The sequence below is a fragment of the Dipodomys ordii genome, unplaced genomic scaffold, assembly GCF_000151885.1.
Source record: "Dipodomys ordii isolate 6190 unplaced genomic scaffold, Dord_2.0 Scaffold57, whole genome shotgun sequence".
NCBI lineage: Eukaryota > Metazoa > Chordata > Mammalia > Rodentia > Heteromyidae > Dipodomys > Dipodomys ordii.
The window spans coordinates 10,940,243-10,953,361 of NW_012267273.1; positions in this window are offsets into that span (position 1 = coordinate 10,940,243).

The window sequence follows — 13,119 nt, forward strand, 5'->3', positions numbered from 1 at the left end:
AGTTGATTGTTAATTTCTTACTATGCCTAATTTTCTAAATTTAATCAATATTATTATCATCAGTATAATAATAATTATCATCAGTATATACATTAAGGGAAAATATAGTATACAAATGATTTAGTACTATTTCCAGCTTCAGGTATCCAGTGGAAATCTTGAAATATATCTCCTCTGAATGAAAAGTGTCTACTGCAATTTATAAAAGACAACTTAATACAGAGCTAGCACACCTGTAATCCTAGTAACCCAGAAGGCTGGGATCCAGAGGATGGTGGTTTGAATCTAGCCTGGGTAGAAAATTCCATCAGGCTCATTCTCTATAATAAGCAGCAAGAAGCTGGGCTGAAAGTGTGGCTCAAATAGCAGCATGCCATCCCAGGAAGCAAGCTGACTGACAGCATAGGGTTCTGAGTTCAGATCCCAGTATTAACAAAGAAAATAAAGAGTGAATGTTAATTCTGGCTCCTTTCCATATATGTTCCCTTCCCACTTTCCCACTCAGGCAGTCTTAGTCAAAACTAAGCTTTCCTGTCTCCAGTGACTTCATATCAACACAATTGCACCCCTGGTTCTTCCAGTCAGAGAAAATTTGGTTTGATATCCCAATTCTTGCTGAATGACTGAGCTTACAAGGAGGAAGACAGTGCAAAAGCAAGGGGTAAACATTGGCATGGCACTCCAGACTCCATGATACATGACAGGGTTCACAGTCCCAGACTCCCTGACACACAGCTGGCTCCCACCCTGGCTCTCCCCTCCCAAGCGGAAGGCGAGCCCTGGTGCCAGGCCTGGGCCAGGCCCCACAGCTTGTGCTGTCACTACCCATCTTCTTCCTGCTCTGTGCACTTACTGTTACAGCTGACACCTGGGATGTCATATCCTGACATCTGAGGCTATGAGGGTCAAGTGGGGCAGGGGTGGGGGCAAGAACTTGGTGATCACAGCCAGGTACGTGTCAAACCAAATTCCACTCATGATTGGGTGTCAAGCTTGGGCCCACAACTGATCTGGATTAGAATGATGTGCTGAAGTTAAATGACAAGGTTTGTCTGGTGAGGGTTTATCAGACAGGACATGCTCCCTGACAGGTCCCCCCTTACCCCCACCCTAGAGCCGAGTATGGAGGACGCAGGGACAAGGGTGGGTGGGAGACATGTGGTGGTACTTTATCCTCCTATGTCTTGTCTTCACATTTGTTGCTAGCGTGTGCTTGCTGACATTTGAGCAGATTCTATTTATGCAAATGGGCTATTTTGTTTTATTTTGAGTCTCCTACATGCGCATAGACCACTAACTGTCACAAAGGTTTCTTTCCACAGTGGTGACTAACAGCACGGTCACTCACCCAGCAACAAGGGAGAGGCCTGGCTGGGGATGTAGAGTGTTTAATATTGATGTGAGTCCTGAATAAATAAGAATTTGTGAGGCAGAGTTAGATGATGTTCAACAGCAAGAGCTTTCAGTCCAGACAGCTCTCAGCCTTGAGTTTCTGCTCCAACACATACTAGCTTCATGAGCCTGGGCAACTTTGCTTAACCTCTGGCTGCTCAGTCTCTGCATCTGTAAGTGATGATATAAGAATATCTGGGGCATGGAAATATTTTGATGATTAAATAAATCTGTGCCAAGTAATTTGAAGAATGCCTAAAAAATATGATCTAGGTATTAACAAGGGAAAAGAGTTTTTATCTATTACCACTCAACTTTTATCCATTTGTTATGGTGTTTTTGTATTTCCATCTGAATTTAGCAGAATAGAGTGCCTATAGGAAAAAGTAAGAAGTGATCCTATGTTTGAGGAATAAACTGATTTGGAGAAACAACTTGTTTCCTTGGAGATATTTCTAGAGAAAATTTTGCTTTGATAACTTAGTAAGGCCCACCAAGCTTATAAAAGGGAAATTTTTCTTTGGGGAGTTCGAAAGAAGGAGCAGGAGGTTAATATTAGTAAGAGAATATGCTGTTATTAATCAAAAATCAGTTGCTTGCTTCCTCCAAATAAATGTAAAAACACAATCAAGAATATTTGATCAACAGAATGCTTATATTTTTATCTGATTATGAAAGGGGCAGTGGAGGTGGGAATGGAGGGAAAGTGTAGCCAATCAGAGACCTCCAAAGGTGCCTCAGCCAATGGCAGGCAAGCTTCTTCCAGTGCTAAGAAACAAGAGGCCAAAACAAGATGCAACTAGAGTTCCCAGGTATCAATGCTGAGGAGAAAGACAAGTTCAGATGAGTGGCTCTAATACACATCACTAGATTGCGGAGAGCCCACGGGGGTTGCTACATGATCTACTGTTAATTGTGTTTTATTGTGAATATTTCCCTAGGACAACTACTTATCATCCAGCTTCAAAAGCTATCAACTCTAGACCCTGTTTGCTTTTTTGCTCAACCTTTTGATTTTGCTAAAGTATAGTGCAAAACTCACCACATATGTTAGTATGCACCTTTATTTTTACTCAGTTGGAATGCCATTTTCAGAATATAACCAAATTAACAACTCTTCATTAAGAAAACCCAGTCTTATGCCAACATCTAAAAAGGCACAAAATTTTAAAAAACAGACACAAATTCACATATGAGAAGCTAATAGCAATAAAAAAGTGGCAGCTGATTTGTTCACTGTTAGATTAATTGGTTAATATGTGATAAAAGAAAAAAAAGTAACCTTCAAGATGAATTTCAGGTGCATTAAAGTTTTAATAAAAATAGCCGGGCACTGGTGGCTCACCCCCATAATCCTAGCTACTCAGGAGGTTGAGGACTGAGGATTTCGGTTCAAAGCCAGACCGGGCAGGAAAGTCTGTGAGACTCTTATCTCCAATAATCCACTAGAAAACCAGAAGTGGCACTGTGGCTTAAGTGGTAGAGCACTAGCCTTGAGCAGAAGAGCTCAGGGACAGTGCCCAGGCCCAGAGTTCGAGCCCCACAATCAACAAGACAATACATTGGAAATGATCTGTATAATGGGGGGGGGAGTGTGGGAGAGGACCTGCGGGGGAAGTGGGAGAAAAATGAGGGAGAGGGTAACAATTTGATAAGAAATGTACTCACTACCTTACTTATGTAATTGTAACCCTTATTTCGTCACCTTGACAATTAAATTAAAATTTACATTTAAAAAAGGACAAAGGGTGAACCAATGCAACAGTGATACTCACAAGACACTATGTTGAAAATGAACTTTACAACTTGAGGGGGGAAAGGGAATCAGGGAGGGAAGGATAGCGGGAGAAAACATAAGATGGGTTAAAAATGTTCAACAAGAATTGTACCCATTTCCTTACTTATGTAACTGTAACCCTTCTGTACATCACCTTTACAATAACAATAAGTAATAAAATATACATAAGGACATAAAAGTTTTTAAGCAGAGTGTCAAAGAATATATTTTCCGATTTCTAAAGCTTCCTATTCTTCCTCACTGAAAAATTGAGAAAGAATGAGAAAAAAGATGAAGGGAAGGAAGGAAGGAAAAGAGGGAGGGAAGGAGGAAGGGAAAGAGGGAAGGAAGGAAGAGAAGTGAGAGCAGAAGAGAAGAGAATGAGAAAGAAATAGACAAAGAAAATGAGAAAAGAGCAATGTCAAGACTAAATTGTATATAAAATGTAAATGCAAGTTAAAAATTCAGAAAGATGTGAGGGAAGGGGTGACATTGTCCAAAAAGAAATGTACTCTTTGCCTGCCATGTTACTGCAACCCCTCTGTATATCACCTTTATAATAACAATTATATATTTGTTTAAACTCAGAAACAAAATATTCAATGTGAATGACAAAGGGCTAAGGCTTAATTCATAAAAACCTGCCTATCCAAAAGCTAATGGAAGAGAAATCTGCTTTAAAGCACAATTCCATGTTGCTCTATCCAATCTGTGCCCCCTCTCCTTCACCCAGCATCCACAGGAAGGCTTCTTTCACAGAAGATCTTGAGACAAGTGGGAATTACTTTCATTGTTAAGTCATGTATTCAGTGTTTCTATTACCTTTCCTCAGCTCAGACTTAAGATTTTTGCATGCATGTGTTTTGTAGGTTGTGGAGTTTTTTTGTTTCATTACAGAGTTCAGTCATTTCTCACATTTAATTCTTTCATTAGAAACATTAATTTTGATGGCTTAATGAAGTTCAAGGGAAAGTAGTGAAATAAAAATTCCCATCACTTGATCATCTTAAAATCTAGTTCTATCTTAGAGCATCTTATTTAACGCCCTCAATTGTATTTAAGCCCAACATTATGGTTTACTATATTAAAAAAATAAAACTCGGGCAAAGCATGAATGAAAAATTCTTTACTAGTTTTTTTAAATAAAGGCATGATTTCAACTTTGCCATAAAAGTAATACTCTGACAGGAAAGAACTTGAGTCTACTTTGAGTTTTTAAGCCAGAGCTATGTCAGCAGAAAGGAATTCATCAAACTTCCCCAAATCCACTTTATTCTCTATGTCTTTTCCTTTGGTGAAGGTTAGACACTGACCAGATCTGACTGGCTGTGGTGGGACATACAATCCCAGCTACAGTCAGGATGTGTCAGGTATGCGTAAACATGCAATTGGGAGGATCACAGTTTGAGGCCAACCAAGGGAAAAAGTTAAAAGCTCATCTCAACAACAAACCAGGCATAGTGACTCATATCTATAATCCTAGCTATGGGGAAGGGCAAAGTAGGAAGATCATAGTCTGAGTCCAGCTCAAATCCCAATTGACCAAGAAATAATTAAAAATTATGAACTGATCTATATGTAAATTTTTAAAGGAGGGGCTAAGGGTATGACTTAAGTGGTAGAGCACAAGGTTCTGTAACACACACGCATGTGCACGCACACACACACACACACAAAATCAATAAACACAGCAACGAATAAAACCAAAAAACAGATTGAGTCAAAAGAGATAGTATGCCTTTGAAACAGGCTGATGGGAAAAGAAAAGAGCAGTACCAATTGTCACTGAGGGAGAATGGCATATTTGACATCCCACCTCTTACTGCATGCCATTAGGTTACATTTGGATAGCTGAATGCTGCTAATATTTGTGCCCTTCAGCAAATTCTATATTTGATTTCCTCATCCCCTGGGCTTTGGTGAATCAGGGAGTAATGTATCCAGAGCACAGTTGCAGTCAGCCTCCTAGCCATTGTGCTGCTACACACACAGCACGGAGCAGGCCAGTGCAGGGCTAAGGGGGATGGAACGGGGCTACCTTCCTATTTTACAACTCTTATTTACTGATTCTTTACAGAAGCTCAGAAGTCAATCCTACTCTGAAAAATATGAAACGTATCATGGAAAAGCATACTTGGAATTTTGTAAGCATTGCTTATTCTGGGAGCCCAAAGGCAAATATATTTGGGGAAAGGAAAGGGAGATTGGCAAGTTAATAATGCTCCTTGCTCTGTTCATGATGGGAGAGATTCTGGGGCCAAACTGGAGGCTGTTTCAAGACAGGAGAAGCGTTGAGGTCAATTCAGGAAGAGTCATTTCACAATTCTAGTCCTCTAGAGTCAGGACAGAACTCTGCTTCTTCCCTCCTTACACTAGAAGGCTGACTGCAACTCAGCTCATTCAAAATGCAGCTTTCACCCTGTCAAGCCCTCTGTACCCCTCAGTAAGTCCCTTTGACGTCAGGAGACATTTCCAACTCCTCAGCATGGGATGCACATTTCCAAGCCGAGCCTCATGTTTATCCGTCAGCTCCCACCATCCACAGTCCATGTTCCAGCCACATGGAGGTACCTGTCACATGACCTGCATGCTTGCCAAGGATCTGGTACTTTCGCTGCCTTCTGAAAGATCTGCATCCGCTCCCCTGCTATTCCCCTTCTCTGCCAGACTCACTTTCTTCCTCCAAGACCCAACACCATGTCATTTGGAAACTTATTTTGATACCCTCTTCCTCCCAGTCAGGCTCCGATTCCACACTTCCCTAGTAACTTGTGCAGAGCACTTTTATAGCATTATGCAAATTTTATTGTAATTATCTATTTACATGTCTGGTTGCTCATCTCTGTCATATTGAATTGAGATCCCCATTGCTAGTGACTTCCAAACAGATGATCTGTGACACATTTCAAGGAGATGGAATAGAGAACTCAAAATCAGGTAAAAAAAAGAAAAGTAGAAAAGACCCCTTCAGTCTCTTCTACTTCTGAGTATCTAAATTCCTGATTCCTGAATCCCAAATAATACTGGAATTCCTTTAAAATAATCAGAGAAGAAAATTGCTATCACACTTTTATCACATAAAATATTTGATTGCTTTGAAATAGATTATCCAGCACCAGAATGTATGATAAATATTGATCAGGTTAGCATTCTATTATATAATACTTTTATCTAAACATGTGCATAGAGGAAACTTCTCATGGCATAAATAATTGGAAAGCCCAACGTCTTATTCGTACATTCACTCTATTTGAGACTTCTGTCTTCTCCCACTGTAACCCATTGAATAGTACATGATATGCTGAGGAAAACAGTTCAAGGTTCAAATTCAACTGCTACTTATGTGATACATTGCAAAAATTATATAACAGCTTTTGAACATGATTTTTTTTCACCCAAAACTTGTTGTTGGGAGAATTTTTGGGGAGGAAGGGGGAAGGGTGTTGGTCATGGCCTTGAACTCAGGGCCCAGGCACTGTCCCTGAGCAATTTTGCTCAAGGCTAATGCTCTACCACTTGGAGCCACAAATGTCACTTCCAGTTTTTTTGTTTGTTTGTTGTGTTTTTGGTGATTCATTGGAGGTAAGAGTCTCACAGGGACTGTTCAGCCAAGCCTGGCTTTGAACCAGGATCCTCAGATCTTAGCCTCCTGAATAGCTAGGATTATAGGCATGAACCACTGGTGCCCAGCTGTTGTAGGGATATTTGTTAAAGATAATATCCCAAATGTGTTTCCTATAGAACTTGGTGCATAAGACATATTCACAACAAATTCATTAATATTCCAAAAGAGGAAAACAAACAAAAATTATTTCAAAGGTGTTAGGTCCTTATGTCTATAGAAAGTCAGAGGCTAGTAGCTCTTGATAATCTTTTGTACATGGTGATCCAGGCTCCATGAGTAAGTTCCAACCCTTGTAGACTGCCCAGGCACAGAGGCACATATGGAATTCTTTCCACTAGTTCTGATAATATTCAATGTCCAGGTTTCTAAAGAGTTTTGTTGAGATGCCCTTCTGATATTCACTGAGCCACACCTTCCGAAAAGGCAATGAACAAGGTGGAGGGACTTGAGGAGGAAGGCAAGAGAGGGGAACAGAAGTAACCCAGGCTGTCAGTCCCCTAAGGGATATAGATGCTAGGAGTCTAGCCAACACCCTTAAGTAGCAAGGAGTGATGGGAGAGAAAGGTTGACTGTCTCTGACCCAGGACCTGTGACTTGCTACTGACCCAGAGACTTGATTCATTCAAAACAGGAAGAGCTTGCAAAGTGACATCATGAACTTTTCCAGTCCAGCAAGTAGCTCACATCTCTCTCAAAAGGCAAATGCCTGGAGGGAAAGAAATTATTCAGAGGACCAGAGCCCTGCCTTGGAAACTAAATTGACAATACATTATTAAACTCCCCCTGAGCCATTCACCACACCCATCTGGTAAAGAAAGTTGCCTCCATCGAAGAAAAAGCAATTTTCAGAGTCATGAGTAAAAGATGTTTGTCTGAGTGAAGAGAAAATGTGGAGAGTGCCCTCTTCCAACAACATGTAAAATAGGTGTGTGTATCTACACATTTATTTCAAACTATAATAAGTGAAAAAGCAGGCAAACTTGTGTTCAGAACCAAAGACTAAGCACTTAAATTATTGGTCTGATGTTCAAATCAGACTGTGATAGAAGTGATTTGATTTAGTCTTTGCATGTCTCCCTATCAAGTAAGTGTCAATTGTCCCATTTCACAGATGGGGAGTGTACAGTTCAGAGACACTACACAGTTTGCTCTGGGTGCCAACCATAATCATGGTAGAGCCAGGAATGTCTCCTACACCTGTGTACCTTAAAAGCCATAGCCTTCCACAAACCAAATTTCATAGTCATTTACTTTAAAAACTGTAGCTTTCTTTCAACGTAACTTTTGCAAGTATACTAAATAAAGATCATCCATGTTTGATTAAATTCCTTATATATGTGAAGAAAGAACTTGCTGAAAGTAACAATTTTAACTATAATTAAAATAGGACATTACTTTAGAATAGGCAGATTCTCTCATTAATTTATATTTGTAATTGTCCTTCAGTATTTGTGGATACTGAGGATACCAAAACCTGTAGATGCTCAAGGTCCTTATACAAAATGGAATCATATTAGCATATAATATACATACATATTCCCTTGCACTTGAAATCATGTCTAGATTGTTTGTAAGACCTAAAACAATGCAAATGTCATACAAATCATTGTTATGCTATATTATTTAGGGAATAAGGAGAAGATGGAGTTGGTACAATGTGTTCAGTACATAATTTTTCCCAACTATTTTGAAGCACTGTGTTTTGAGTTTTTGGATATATAACCCACAGATATTTAATGAAGAAACAACATTTACTAGTCTTCACTGTTACTTTGGAATTAATACTTTAGAGTGAGATTAGTTGTGGCAGTAAAGAAACTCACAGAAAAGGAAACACAGGAAAATGTGGAGGTTATTTGGGGGGGGAGAATATCACATACTATTAGGATATTTACTAGATGAAGCAGATAATTGGTTAAAGATCCATATTCTATGCTTCTATGATTTTCCGTTATAAATTACACAGACAGAATATAACAGTCCTTAAGCACATAATCAAATGTAGTATGATGAAGTTATTTTTAGTTGGATTTGGGTAGATTCCAACACTGGTGTGACTTGCTTAGTTATACTCCATTTTTCTACGTGATCTCAGGCAGTTCTTCCAGTGTTTGTTCTTATTGCTATATTTAGGGACATTTTATGAATTATTACCCTTTTGTTGGTATTAGAAGATTGAATCCAGTCTGACATTAAAACTAAATCTCAGACATTAAGACTAATCTCAGATGTAAACTTCTTTCCCCTTTTTGGCTCATGTTTTATTCACAGGTCAAGCACCTACAATGAGGAGAGGAACATTATGAGGTCTTTCACGTTTCTTTGTCACCTTTCCACTTTGGTTTCTGGAAATCCTGGGTGCAAGTAGAGGAAAGATGTTAAGATGGAAAAGTGAATACTCTCAGGTCACTTGTCACTGTACTCTGTGATCATCCTAGTTTTCTGGTTTTTTTAAATTATTTTAATTTTTAATATTTTATTGTAAATATACTGTACAGAGGGGTTACAGTTACATGAGGTAATGAGTACATTTCCTATTGAGCATTGTTATCCCCTCCTTTGCTTTCCCCCTACTATCCCTTCCCTCTCCACCTCCCCAACTCCTCCCTCCCTATCCCAGAAATTGTAAAGTTCGTTTTCAACATAGTTTTTCTCTTGGACTCTCATTTGTTACAATGGGTCAACCTGTATCCTTATTTCAGCATTTTGTTATTTCCCCTCCCTTCCCCAAATTAGAAAAATGCAAGGTATCAGAAACAAATACATTAATAACAGAGTTTATACCACAGGGGGAAGAACATAAAAAAGAAAGAAAAAATCACATAATACATTAAAATCAACCACAACAAAGAAAAATCCTCTTGTGTCCATATCTTGGGGTTCATTTTGCTTAGCATCATCTTATATGGTCATATGTGCATAGCTTTTGACATTTTCTGCTTGTCTGGTAAGATTCTTCTAGATGTATACTAGATATTGCAAATAAGGGAAAACATGGGACCTATGTTTCTTTGAGTCTGACTTATTTCACTTAATATAATTTTTTCCTAGCCATAAAGGAAACACAAATCAAAACAACATTGAGATTCCACCTCACCCCAGTTAGAATGGTTATAATCAAGAAATCTAAAAACAACAGATGCTGGAGAGGATGTGGCCAAAATAGAACCCTACTGTATTGTTGGTGGGAGTGTAAACTTGTTCAACCACTCTATAAAGTAGTAGTCAAAAGACTATACATAAAGCTCCCCTATGACCTAGCAATCCCACTTTTGGGCATTTACCCAAATGATCACAAACAAGGCCATACTAGAGCTACCAGCACAATTATGTTTATTTGCAGTATTATTCACCATAGCTAAGATATGGAACCAACCCAGATGCCCTTCAGTAGATGAATGGATCAAGAGGATATAGATATCAATATAGATATAGATACACACACATAGACACACACACACAATGGAATTCTATGCTTCCATCAAAAAGAAAGACCACCCATTTGTTAGGAAATGGAAAAACTTTTCTACATTATTTACTCCAAGACTCTTACTCCTGAAGTGCTGTCACCATGACAGCCTGCCTTGTATGGTGATTCAAGCCAAGGAACTTCCCACTGTCCTCATGTGGCCATGGGAAACTCATTCACTCTTGCCAAAATGAATTGTTGTAGTAGAGGTGGCTGTCAACTATTATTCTAACTCTTCACCCTACCACTGTGCATGGCCATACTGGTCTTCAGCCACAATTCTAGAGGAAGGGCAGGTATCAGTTGTCAATTTCACATGACTCTCAAACCTTCCTAGTGCCATTAATCCTTTACCATCTCCCTCCCTCAACCTTGGAGTCTGTAACACCATACTCACTAAATTCAAATAGATACCCTTGACCTCTACATATCTTTTCTTTGAGTGTCCATCACTTGATTTGAGGAAAGTCAAACCTAGAAAGGAAACTGGGGTCTTCCCTATCAGCCATAAAAAACCTTTCAGTTTAATTCTTAAGTCATCAATGTGAATCTTGAGATTTGTTTTAGACTTGACGATGATCAACCATCAATGATGACTGATGGTTGCTGGGCAGTGACTCCCTTCTTTCAGTGTCAACAGTGGGATGTTTTAGCTTTTTTCTTTGAAAAGAGGACATATTAGGCTGGGTATGGTGGTGACATGTACCTGTGATCCTGGCTACTCAAGAGATGGAATTAGAGTGGTAGTGGTTCAAAGCCAATCTGGCCAAAAAGTTAGAAACATCCAATATTAACCAATAATCCAGCCTGGGTAGTACATATCTGTGCCAGCCCATCAGAAAGTCATAGATGAGAGGATCAGGGTCCAAGGTCAGCCCTGGAGTAAAAACATGAAAAACATGAGATCCTATCTGAGAAATTGGTGAACAAAAGATATTCGGGGCATGAGTCACATGGTAGTGTCCGCCTAGAAAACTTGAGGCCCTCAATTCAAATCCTTTTACTGGAAAAAAGCAGGGACAGTGGGGAGAAGGCCAGGCATTGTAGGCTCATACCTATAATCCTGGTTACTCAGTCTGAGATGTGAAGATCCCAGTTTGAAGGCAGACCAGGTAGAAAAGTCTGTGAAACTCTTAGCTCTAATTAATGAGCCAAAAGCTACAAGTGGAGGTGTGGCTCAGGGGTAGAACACTAACCTTGATCAAAAAAGTATGCAAACCCCTGAGTTCAGTGCTTAGTACTGCCAAAGAAAAAGAGAAAGAGCATGAGGAATAGAAAAGAAAAATGAAGAAAAACAGGAAGAGAAGAAAGAAGAGGACGGGGCGGACGAGGAAGAGAAACTTCCCACTCATCCCCAGCATTGACTATTATCACAGAATACTCTGACTAATCTCACTCAACATACTGACCTAGAAAAGCAGTTTCCTTGAGTTCAAGAATTGAAAAAACAAAAAGCAAGAAAACAGAATTTTCAAAGAAGTGAGCTGATCAATAGGGTTACAGCAATTTTAAAGTTGAAGGGATCTTAGAAATCTTTATTTTTATATCCTCTATGAAGAAAGATATCAGAAAGAATACTTAACTTTCACAAGACTCTAGCTACAAGAGCCCTTCAGAGACAATACTGGGCAGACCTCTAGATCCTCATTCACCAAGACCAACGATGGCAGAAAGCCCTTTTTCCCTCACTGAAAAGCTCTCCTGTTATTATCATATCCGTTCTATCACTGGAACACACTGGGAAATTTTCTCACTAAATAATGTTTTGAGATATTTAACTTACAGTAAAACACATTCATCTGGAACACCATCAAAAGCTAAAACAGGAATTTTTACATATCTTTTATTTTGCTTTTATGAGGAAGAGGTAAATGACATGTAAACAAGTTACTATTAGAATCCTACCCTCCCATCCACCACCAAAAGAAAAAAAAACTAGCTTTCAAAGATGTGTCATTTCTTGATGAATCTGGTCAATACAAATTTCTCCCCATTTGAAACAGAAATAACAAACCTTTCTATTTCCATAATTCTTTGCCACTTACAAAGAGCTTGCCACACATCATCTGAAACTCTACATTGAGAAGTGAGGTTATAATAATGACCTAGAAGTACTGTGAGTGCCTTTTAAATTATCAAAGGAAGATGGAATTCTGTTCTGTGTAATTTAGTGTTAAGTGTTTAGAAATAGTCCTCCCACATGTGATATTGGCAGATGGAAATTCTCAGCTAAGCAGACCATTCAGTAATGGAAGTACTTCACTTGCCCAGCCATTTTAGACATTGGATTAATACCCAATGTCCTTCCAGTGTGAAAACTTTTGCATTACTTGGGGTTTCCTAGGGAAAGGGAATTGATAGGAGATTCAGAAACAGATATAAGTAGAGACATTTATTAGTATAAGGCACCGAATCACACGATTGTCGTGGCTATGCTCTGTGGTCTGCCAGCTCAAGACTCAGGAAAGAAGATGCATGGTTTGAAGGCCTGAGAACCAATAGTCCAATAGTAAAGATTCCAGTCCAGGTCTGAAGAGTCTTAGGGCCAGGTATGATGAGAGCAGGAAAAGATGGATGTCCTTGCCCTAGCAGGCAGACAGAGAGCAAATTCAACCATGCACCTTCTTGTTCTATTCAGGCCTCTGACAGACTGAATGATACCCTCTCCCACTGGGAAGGACCATCTGCTTTACTCAGTACACCAATTCAGATTCTGATCGATTCAGGAAACATCCTCATCGATACTTCCAAACTCATGTTGAGACAGCTAACAGGGTATCTTATGGTCCAGTCAAGATGTTACACATAATCAACCATCACACCTTTCTTTTACAATATAGATGGTCCTGATTTTTG